The 11,204-nt window shown below is 41.0% G+C and overlaps 1 long non-coding RNA gene across 1 annotated transcript; it reads left to right on the forward strand.

Annotated features, from left to right (window-relative positions):
- The first annotated feature begins 4,602 nt into the window (after window positions 1-4,602).
- LOC141410753 (uncharacterized) lies at window positions 4,603-9,793 on the forward strand. Its single transcript, XR_012435540.1, has 3 exons — window positions 4,603-4,679; window positions 6,415-6,562; window positions 8,688-9,793. It is a non-coding gene; the product is annotated as an uncharacterized lncRNA (long non-coding RNA).
- Window positions 9,794-11,204: the final 1,411 nt, after the last annotated feature.

Raw genomic sequence — 11,204 nt, forward strand, 5'->3', positions numbered from 1 at the left:
ATCTTAAATCACACACATGTTGAATATGTCGTCCCTGCTGCCCTACCAAAAGCAGCACATAAAATACCAAGTATTGCCAGGATCCAGTGATCATGGCTGCTTGGGAGGCAGAGATCAGGAGGATCATGGTTCAAGGCCAGTCTGGGCAAATAATTTATGAACCTACCCCCATCTCCAAAATAATCAGACCCAAATGGATTAGAGGTGTGGCTTAAGCAGAACTTGCTTTGCAAGTACAGATCCCTGGGTTCAAACCCCAATCTCACCAAAAAACAAAAACAAAAAAACCCCAAGTATTAATGTATCAAGATGTACTAATACAAATAATATTTACTCAGCAGAACACTTGTCAGGTGGAAGATGGATTGGAGAAAGATAAACCCCTTTCCACCACGTTTCTGACCATGTGTTCCTTCCTGTTGACAGAGTACGTGGAGTAAGAGGTGGGGAGTGTCTGTGGCTATCTTTTAACAGTGGCCTGTGCTACTGAGGAGTCCAATCACAGTGCAGAGGCAACTGGAAACCCAAGAGAGTCAGGAATGGCTGCTGCCTTCACTTGTGTGTTCCTGTGACAATGGAGACCAAGAAGACAGGATTTGGAATAAGCAGGCCCAGTGCTCTGTCAATTATGACCTGGAGTGTGGACACAGATAGAAAGTGCTGTTTGAAGCACATAGAGAATGCTCCTCCCCCAGCTGGTCTCTCTTGCCTGGTCTCTCCAGCCCCCACGGGAGCACCTGTCACCCTGCTGGAACTCTGCCATGACAACAAAGCACTTAAGTTTTCATTTCCCAGCAACCATGCGGGAAAGCTGAAAATACTTTGTTCCTCTGCACCCCTCCCCATCCCTCACAACCTGGCTCTCAACTGATTTCACAGCAGTAGCTTTTCAGAACAGCACCAGCAGATGTGATTTGAAGCATCTTGATTAACACTAAATTAAAATTAAGCTTGTTGGGTAAAGAGTACACGGGACTTCTTGGCACCATATCTTACAACTGCATGTGAGTCTACGATGATCTCAAAATTAAAAATTTAATTAAAAAATCACTGTCACAGGAAGAAAGAAATAATGAGAGAGTGTGGGGGGAGGGAGGGAGTGAGGGAGGGAAGGAGGAAGTCCATCATAAAAACTCACTTTTTGGTTTTTTTCCAGATGAATTTCATCACTCAAGCTAGACTTGATAGACAACATTCTGTACTTGGTCATGGATCAGAAAGTGACACCTGTTCCTTTCTTCTCATTTCCCCTAACCAATCTGACAAGATCTTTAATAACAACCATCTCTGGCTATAACTGTATATCACAAGCTGGGTGATTTATAAACACAGAGGTTGTTTAGTTCGTGCTTCTGGAGGTGAGAAGTCCAATATCAAGGTGCTGACATCTGGTGAGGACCTGGCAATATAACGTGATGGAGGGCATCACATGGCAAGATAGAGCAGGTGAGTTAGCCCGGGTCTCTCTTCCTCTTCTTATAAAGCCACTGGTGACATTCTGGGGGCCTACCTCATGACACTATCTAAAGTTCACACCTCCACACACCACTAACATGAATTTGGGAAATGAGTTTCCAAACACATGAACTTTTGAGAGAAACTTTCAAACCTTCGCAGCAACTGTAAAGAGTATTTCTGGCAGTGTAAATAACTGGTAAGACTTACCTACAGACTGGAGAACAGGGGAGGGGGCAAAGGGAAAGAGGAAGATACACTTTTATGATAAGTCCTTTTAGACTTCTGAATTTCATATCATGTGTACATAACTTAGCCTCAAACCAGTACTCCCCAAGTCCAATATATTCAAAAGTCCAGTTTAAGCAAGGTCTTCTCACAGAAGCTTTTCCCACCCTGCATGTTCAAATGCACCATTGATATTAGTAAGAAAGTCTGAAACTGTCTGCCTAAGTGATGTTGAAAAGCCTAAGAGATCAAAGAGAAAAATGCCCACCTCCCCAGACCATTGAGTGAGAATCTTGCAAGGGAGAGAGGGTCAACATGGATATTTTTTTTAAAACTCCTCAGGTAATGTGGGCTCAGAGCTGAGAACTTTTTGTTCACTCGTTTTTATTTTTGTTTTGTCTTTTTTTTGAAACAGGGTCTGATTATGTTGCTCAGGCTGGCCTCAACTTCTGATCCTCCTGCCTCAGCCTCCCAAGTGCTGAGACTACAGATGTGGCCCCAATGCCCAGTTAGGACTAAGAACTCTTGCCCCAGTACTTCATGAAGCCAATATTTGCACATTTACCTGAAAACACTGAACATTTGGTTTAAAAATATTCTAACAGCCTGGCTCAGACTGTGGGATGCTGCATCCTGTAGAGGGTCATTAGAACCAGGTAGAGGCCAAGGGCTTCCTTTTCTTTTAGCAGCACTGGGGTTTGAACTCAGGGCCTCATGCTTGCTAGGCAGGCACGCTTAACCACTTGAGCCACCCCACCAGCCCTTTTGTTTAATAGGTTTTTTGAGATAGGATCCTCCTGATCTCTGCCTCCTGAGTCGTTAGGATTACAGGCAGGAGACACCAGTGCCTAGTGAAGCCTAGGGTTTTGAAAAGTGTGTCAATCACTATCTGCACTTGGGCCCAATCCAAAAATCTTCTTTGCAGACAGAGCTTGGGTCTGTGATGCAGCAACTGTCCTCAGAGCTGAGCCTGTCTGGAGACGAGCCTACCAGAGCTCAGGGCCTTTGGAGATTTCCAACAATGCTGAGTGGTAAAATGTTGTCTGGTCTCCTTATCACTTCCTCTACTTTTCCCTTCCTCGGGATCCACAGCTTTCTGTTCTCTTCCCTCATTCCAGGGGACACTGTACCAAGTGCCTAGATGCATTATCTCATGGAAGCCTCACTGACTATTAATGTCTCCATTTTGCAGATGAGAAAATCAAGGCTCACAAAAGTTACTTGCTCAATCAGTGTCCAATAAGTGTACAGTAAGGAAGTAGAGGAGACTGGACCCCAAATGGGTCTTTCTTGGATCTAATACCCAGGTGCTTCCCATTGTAGCCACCTCTCCCATTTACTTAACAAATACCTACTATGTGCCTTTCCCTGTGCTAGGATCCCAGGGAGCTACAAAGAAACATAAGACATGACTCCTGCAGCCAGGGAAACCATGGCCAGGAGAGGAGATAGATACCAACCCTGTGATTACAACAGATAGAAAATGGGGCCCCTGTAAATACTACAGATGCATAGAGAAGCAGGGGTACTTAGTGTAAGAAGAAGGGCTCAAATTTAGGGCAGGATCTCACCAGAAGAAAAGGAGGACAAGGAAGGATATTTGAGAGTGTGCAGATTTTTAAAATAAAAAGCCAAAGAGTACATGTTTTAGGCTTCATGGACCAGATGGTCCCTGTTACAAGTATTCAACTCTGCCATTCCAGCAAAACCAGCCATACAGGGAACATGAACACATGAGTATGACTGCTTCCAATAAAACCTAATTTACATAAACAGGAAGACATGGGATTTCTCCTCAGGGCATAGTTTGTCTACACTTGTAAAATCAACAGAGGTGTTAAATGAAATGTGTGGGAGAACTTTAACCTGGACTGAGCTCTTGTGCTAGTCTCTAATAGGCCAAACCAAAATGGAGTCACCCATGTTAAAGTTCTACATCACCAGATCAAAAATAAAGCTTTTTATCTGGTCTTCTAAGAAATCAAGAGAGAGATGATAGTCAAATCTCCAAACAGTGTAAGCCTAATAAGGAAGTGCCCTCTGTTTTCATCCCTGAAAGGAAAGAAAGCAAACCTGATAGTAACCAATGTCCTTATATTATTCTGTTTCTAACATCTCTGCTTAATTAAATGTCTCTCACAGTTGTGGTGACTGAGTTTACATTATTGTTCACATAAGTATACAATATACAAATAGTCCATTGGAGGTGAATACAGAGACATGAGACAAGATGAACCCCTATTTCCAAAGAGCTGAGGTTTGACCAGAAACTGAAATTGACACTGTTTCCAGAAAACACTGTTCTTGTAGTCTTGGTTTATAATCTGCACAAGTGAGGTAAGAAGAGTTCTTTGTTGTGTTTTTGTAACTGAGTGGCCTTTACAGTAATCCACTGAGTCCGTTATGGATTCTGAGTCTGGCAGACAGTGGTTAAAGTTCATTCAGCTTATTAAAATTAACACTAGTAAACTAAGAACCTGGTATACCATGCAAATAACTGAAGTCACATAGTCCCTTTTTTTGTTTTAATGAAGAAGTGGGTTCCTTCCTATTACTGTTAACTTTTGCAATTGTGTCTTGTTAGCATTTTCCTGTCAACTTTCCCCATTATTGGATCATTTAGGGGGAAAGAGCAATGTGCATGTCATTTTCTTAAGATTTGTGCTATGTCAAACAGTCTTTTTTTCCTCACAAAGACAATACGTGTCCTTCCCTTTGCTTAAAATGGCACTGACAGAATAGGTGAAAGGTTAAGATTTACTTCTCTGCCCAGGTGTTGATTCTAAATTTTGCTTCAAATACAGTATATTAAACAAAAATTTCATAGAAATGTGTATGTCTCAGGCTATGCAAATACCAAAACCAGTTTCAGCTGGTCTGGGTGGGGATCAGAGTTCCTACCCACTATTCAATTGAACCCACCTGCGAAGTAACCAAACCCTCCCACAGCACAGAACAAACTTGAATGTGTCTGACTGCATCCAACAGCAATTAAGGTCAGTGTCAGTCTTGGGGGGTTCCTATATTTTCATCTCTCAAAGCATCCTTTTGCAATGCTTAACATTTTGAGACTGGTTGTGTGTGGACACACTACAACATTCCCAAAACCTTGTACAGTAAATACTTGGTCATGTGAGCACTGGTGACTGATTGACAGCTTTCTAGCTGTGAGTAACAAATGGGGAAGAGAAAGGGATTACCTAATATATTCAAAATATTTGAGTCGCATGCTGATTCTGCTTCTTTCTATCTTTGTGACTCTGGAAAGGTCACTTGGCTCTGTGAGCTTCTATTTCTTCAACCATGAAGTAAAGATAGTAATGCTCAAAGGTATTTCCAAGGAGTGAATATGACTAGGGACTTGCTAATGCTTGGTAGACATTCAGCCAAATTCATTTCCATGGCAAACGTGTTAGTATGAATCTTATTAAAGAACCACATGGTGAAAAATGAATCATTTAATGGGCATCTCTACCTTTGCCAACCAAAGTCAGTATATTTGAGGAAAAGGGTATTTATAGGCATGCAAGAAACTGTGGACATGGCAGTGAATAAAGACAAATTTATTTTCTACTGTATCTTATTAGACCACTTGCCTGGCAGCCAGAGATCCTGATTTATTTTCCTTGAGTGCAAAATCCTAGCCAGGGTTGGCTCAGGTATATTCAATACATATTTCCAAAATGAATGACTGACCATTTAGCCTAAATCTCCTACTTTTCCTCCAGCTGTTGAACTGCTTGCTCCTTCCCACAGGCAATTAACTCATGTCTGGGAATTAAAGGGCTTTACATATATCCAAACTCTACCCATCTTTAGGGGCTTATGAATCCACCCCTGAATTTTGTTTCCTCGTTGCATAGGATTGTATCAAATCACTAGTTCTGTAGGTTACCTAGTTTCTTATAGATACCTAGTGATTCTAGATTCTTAACTCCCAGGGATGTGTTATGGTCACCTACCCAGGTAGAGCTTCTAGCAACCTGTTCAATAAAAAAATGTAAACACAGCATAGTGGTTAGGAGCTGGAGAAAGAGTAGGAAACAGGGAACTGTTGCTTCATGGGTATAGAGTTTCAGTTTTGCCAGATGGAAAAGTTCTAGAGATTGGTGGCACAACCAATGCAATTGATACTGCTGAACCATACACTTAAAAATGTTCAGAAAGTAAAGTTTGCATTGTATGCATATTGCCACAAATTTCTAAAAATGTAACCATTGAAGTCTACCATAGTGGGATAAAGATACTGCCTTTTATTTTTTTCACAGATTGTACCATAGCAGAAAGGAGGATCAAAAGAAAACAGACTAGGCCTGAGTCCTGAGAAAGTAGCAGGGAGGTAGGGATAGCATAGCAGAGAGATAACACCTGAGAAATCTGAACATGAGGAAGGTCACATAGTATCAAGGAGGGGAAAGTCACATAGCACTAGGATAAAGTAGCCAATAAAATTAAATATAACCATGTATGGATTAGACCTTGCTTTTTGCTTCTGTAACCTGCTTGCAAGGGTATATAAGGTGAGACCCCTTTGTTCTCGGGGCTCAGTCTTTGGACACAAGTCCTCTGGGCCTGTGCTGGCACAGTAAACATTGCTTTCTGCTAATCTGCCTCAGAGTCCTGTATCTCAGCAAGCAACCTCCTGCAACATTTGGGGGATTGTTATCTGGAATTGTGAAGATGGTGAGTTATCACCTCCCTTGTCACTGGGTCCTTGTCACTTGTCTCCAGGAGGAGATCCCACCAGGCACCAATGGACAGCTTGATCCAGAGGGAGATTCACCCTCCCAGCAAGTCAGGGTGAGGGCCTCGGATGCACAACGGAACCCAGTGAGGCACAGGAACCAGTGAGGGGAAGAGAGCACTGCTCATCAGACTGGTAAGAACCCAGGTTCAAATTTAGGCCTGCCCCAGGAGGCAGCAGGAGAGACTGATCACCTCCCAATGAGACACCCTAGTAACTGCCTTTTTGGGGTGAAGCTGTGTCTCTCAGTTTCAGGGAGCGGGATGGAAGTATGGTGCTGTATGAGAGTATGTGAAAATGCAAGCTGATATGCAGCCCAGCTGTGAACTGAGTGAGGAGTGCCCTCCTACTCTGTGTGTGTCTGGCAGTCTGGTATCAGGAGGAGATAGGGGGAAATCAGAATAAAAACCCTCCCTTGGAGTGTATGATTAATAACTTTAAAAAGGGATTTAATGGAGACTATGGAGTTAACTCTTAACAAGCTAAAGGTCCTTTGTGTTGTAGATTGGCCTGCTTTTGGTGTAGGATGGCCCCCAGAAGGGTCACTAGATAAAACTGTTGTTGATGAAGTTTACAGAGTAATTGTAAAAGAAAAACCTAACACCCAGAAGAATGGGAAAAGCCAAGAGGCTAAACTGGTCTTCAAAAACCAGACTTCGTTGTTTATTTAAATTCAGGTAGAAATTTATTGGGCGGACTGAGGAAAAACCAGTCTTCCAGTCTTAATGGGTAGCTTTGGTGCCCCAGTTTGCATATCTTCACCCAAAATGGGCATCCTGAAGGAGGACTGAGGCTCAGCACTGAGCTCTTATAAAAATTAGCACATGAAGGATGGACTTGCACTGATACAAAAGATCTGGTCTGACTTGAAAAAAGAGGAATGTTGCAGAAGGGTTGTGAATGTAGACAGGGGAAAATGGAGGAATGAAAACAAAATTGGGATGAGATCTTTATGTATGAAGTGAGGAGAGAGAGAAGAAAAATAAAATGTCATGAAATCTTTGGAGACAAAAAAGGATGAAAGGTTTAATACACTCCTTCAATTGAATTTTTATGCCTTAAAAATAAAAAAAAAATAAATAACAATTTAGGATTATTAAAATATGCCAGAAATACTGAACTTGCTGACATCGTTACTTCTAGGGAGTATAAACAGGGAGAACCTACCTAAAAGTGTGAGAAAAAGAGCAACTTTGACTATTGCTTGTAAAAAAAAAAAAAAAGAAAAAGAAAAAGAAACAGTTCCAAAAGGTTGGTTCAGTAAGCTTGGTCTGTTATTAAGACAGTCATGAGATGCTTATGTTTCCCTTGCTAGTGGCTGGTCAGATTATGCATCCATCTCATGGTGTGCTCACATGAGATGTGTGTGTGTGTGTGTGTGTGTGTGTGTGTGTAAACATCTTCAAAATGTTCTTAAACTGCTGCTATAAGGTTAATATGATACTCAAGGTAACAAAAAACAGGGTATTTATTTTAACAATCTCTGTTATAAACTGCTTAGGCTTTTTACACATAAATTTATAAACATCTTGAGAACATTTCTTATTATAAAGTCAATGAAAAAATTATTATTCTGTTCTGCTACTTTTAAAAAGCAGATATCAAACTTATTTCAATCAGGTCTCTTTCACTAAAATATAGACATTCCAGGGTTAACACTCAAGCTCAGACCAGAGGAGAGAGAAAAAAAAGAAGAAGAAGAAAAGGGGCCACAGCCTACAAAGGAATCTTGGAATTTGGGTAGTTAAACAAATGACCTTCACATGTTTCATTCTGCCACAAATACAATCTGAAATTTAATTCTCTCTTATAATAAATGGGTCTAATTAACAAATGGGCTTTCTATAAATTGCTTTTATACAAAAATAATTTCAAAGTTGCTTTCTTTCTTGTTTTTTCATACAAATGTAAGGCTCTAAGTTAAAAGATTTTATGAGTTATTTTCAACAAGTGACAAAAATATATAAAAGATATTAAGGATATGGTTTTTAAAAAATAAAAGGTAAAAAAAATACTTTTGGATAAAAAAGGATAAAGACAAGCTCCCCCAGAGGGCACATATTAAGTTGTCACAAAGATGTAGATGCTTATGTAAGTGATTAAGTTAACTAAAATCTAAGAGTTATAAGGTCAAAATTTAATGTACTGATGTTAAACTAAAACTTAATTCCCTAAGCTCATAACAACAAGACTATCTTTAAAATATTATTCTTAATAACATTTATAAAAACTGTCTTAAAATGGTTTCTGTTTTGTCAAGATAACTATCAGGATCTCACCACTCCTTGGATCCACCACAGTCAAGTTAAGCCAGCTTCTCTTGAGTGGGAGTGCATCCCTGATCTGGCTTCACCATGCAGGATCACCCTCCGGAACCTGAGCGTCCTCCCTCAGCAGGACTCCGCTTCCCAGGAAACAACAGGGGACCAAGAGCAATGGGGTGACAGCCCTGCTCTAGTCATCTCCAGAAGCTGACTAGTCTACGCACGGCAGAAACTTGAGGTGTCAACTCTCCAACAGGACAAACGGGCTATGTTTTTCACACCAGTTTTTTCATTGTAATGCACTGTCGCCCCTTGTCAGTATCTGCTGCTGTAGTTCTCACCCTAGTCTTTGCCATAGGCTGGGCAGAAACTGCCCTCACTGACTGGTCTCACAGTGAAAGGTTTTTATTTGCTCTCTTCTATCTCTTTTGAGCAGGAGGGTTACTTACTTATGGTTACTGATCTGGTTTAACAAAGGGCAAAATATGCAACCCTCCTTCAGAGGGAGGGTTGTGACTGCACCCGTAACACCTGTAACCCTGTAAATTTCACTGTACTTAAGCCATCTGATTAAACACAGGGAAAAGTAATTAGTGTAAAAATAGATAAAAGGGGTCTTGACCCTGAGTGTCTGATACACCTCAAATCAGTAACTGTTACCCATGAGAGTTCCTCATACCAAGTTTTTCACTCCTTTTATAAGGAGGTAAGTAGTGGATTTTCTGTCTCTGCCAAAGCTAAAAACTTGTTCCTCTCACTGGCTGAGTCTCTAGCCCAGACACTGAATGTCACTTCATACTATGTTTGTGGGGGGGACCAACATGGGAGACCATTGGGTTTGGGAAAAAGATGACAAATGGCCTCCTGAGTAAATCATCCAGTACTATGGTTCTGCCACCTGGGCAGAAGACGGGTCCTGGGGCTATCTCACCCCTATATATATGCTCAACTGCATCATCAGGCTGCAGGCTGTTGTTAAAATTATAACAAATAAAACTGCAAGAACTCTCAATTTGCTGACAAAACAAAGCATTAAGATGCACAATGCCATCTATCAAAACTGCTTGGCTTTAGACTATTTGCTTGCTTCTGAGGGAAAAGTTTGTAAAAAAAAAATAAAATTTAACCTCAACAACTGCTGCTCACAGATTAATGGTTTTTTTTTTTTTTTAAAAAGGGTTGTAAAAGAGATCACAGACAGAATGAGAAAGCTTGCCCAAGTCCCCATCCAGACTTGGAGAGGATGAGATCCCAATGACCTGTTTGGAGGATGGTTTTCTGCTTTAGGTGGATTCAAAACCCTGATGGGGGCAATGGGCCTAATCTAAGAGCACACTTAATATTGCCCTGCCTGGTTCCCCTGATGCTGTGGTTTATCAAAACTATTATAAAGGCTGTTCTAGAAAGAAAACTGGCCATACATGTAATGATGCTATAAAAATACAAACCCCTAAATTAAGATGATGCTCTTTGACCTTAAATGGGTCCAAGCATCAAATGGGGAAATAACGTAGCAGAGAGGAGGATCAAAAGAAAACAGACTAGGCCTGAGTCCTGAGAAAGTAGTAGGGAGGTAGGGATGGCATAGCAGAGAGAGATAAAACCTGAGAAATCTGAACATGAGGAAGGTCACATAGCACCAGGTAGGAGAAAGTCATGTAGCACTAGGGTAAAGTAGCCAATAAAATAAAATATAACCATATATGGATTAGACCTTGCTTTTTGTTTCTGTAGCCTGTTTGCAAGGGTGTATAAGGTGAGACCCCTTTGTTCTCAGGGCTCAACCTTTGAACATAAGTCCACTGAGTCTGTGCTGGCACAATAAAACGTTGCTTCCTGAGAATTGTCTCAAAAGTCTCCTATCTCAGCTAGCAAACTCCTGCAACAGTATAGAAAGCTCACCATGTTCTTTTTCACTTCCAGAATTCTTACAGAAATAACTACACAGGTCTGTAGGATCAAATGGGAACAAAATATCTTCCAAATATTTCATCTAGCAAAATTGAAAACTGAGCTTAGAAATTGAGTGCCCTAAATGTGAAATAGTGTGTGGAGATTATTAAACAAAATACCTGGACTCCAATTCATTCTGACTTTTTCGCCAGAGGCAAACCAAAGTAACTGAATTGAGATTCATTGCCATGGTTGGGCCCTGAACAAAGGCCTAGGAGTTATAAACCTCTCTGGCAGCAATTCCACACCTGTGCAGGACACCACACACCTGGTTTCTGCTGCTGGAGCTGAAACCAGCTCCATTCAGGTTCCTTTGCTGAATTCACAGCCTTTGTGTTTCTATTTCCAGAGCAAGGTCACCGAGGGGTCAACACCCAATGAAAATAGAATGGATTTGGGAGAGAGGATGGGTTTTAAGTATTTATATTTACCTACTTTAGAAACCCGAAGACCGTTTCCATCCAACGGGTTTACCACTTATCATATTTGAACCATTGTGTTAGATATTAATCCAGACTGTTTTCAAATTCCTTATTCACTTTTACTTCTGAATGCATTGG

This window comes from Castor canadensis, chromosome 9 (assembly GCF_047511655.1).
Source record: "Castor canadensis chromosome 9, mCasCan1.hap1v2, whole genome shotgun sequence".
Lineage (NCBI taxonomy): Eukaryota > Metazoa > Chordata > Mammalia > Rodentia > Castoridae > Castor > Castor canadensis.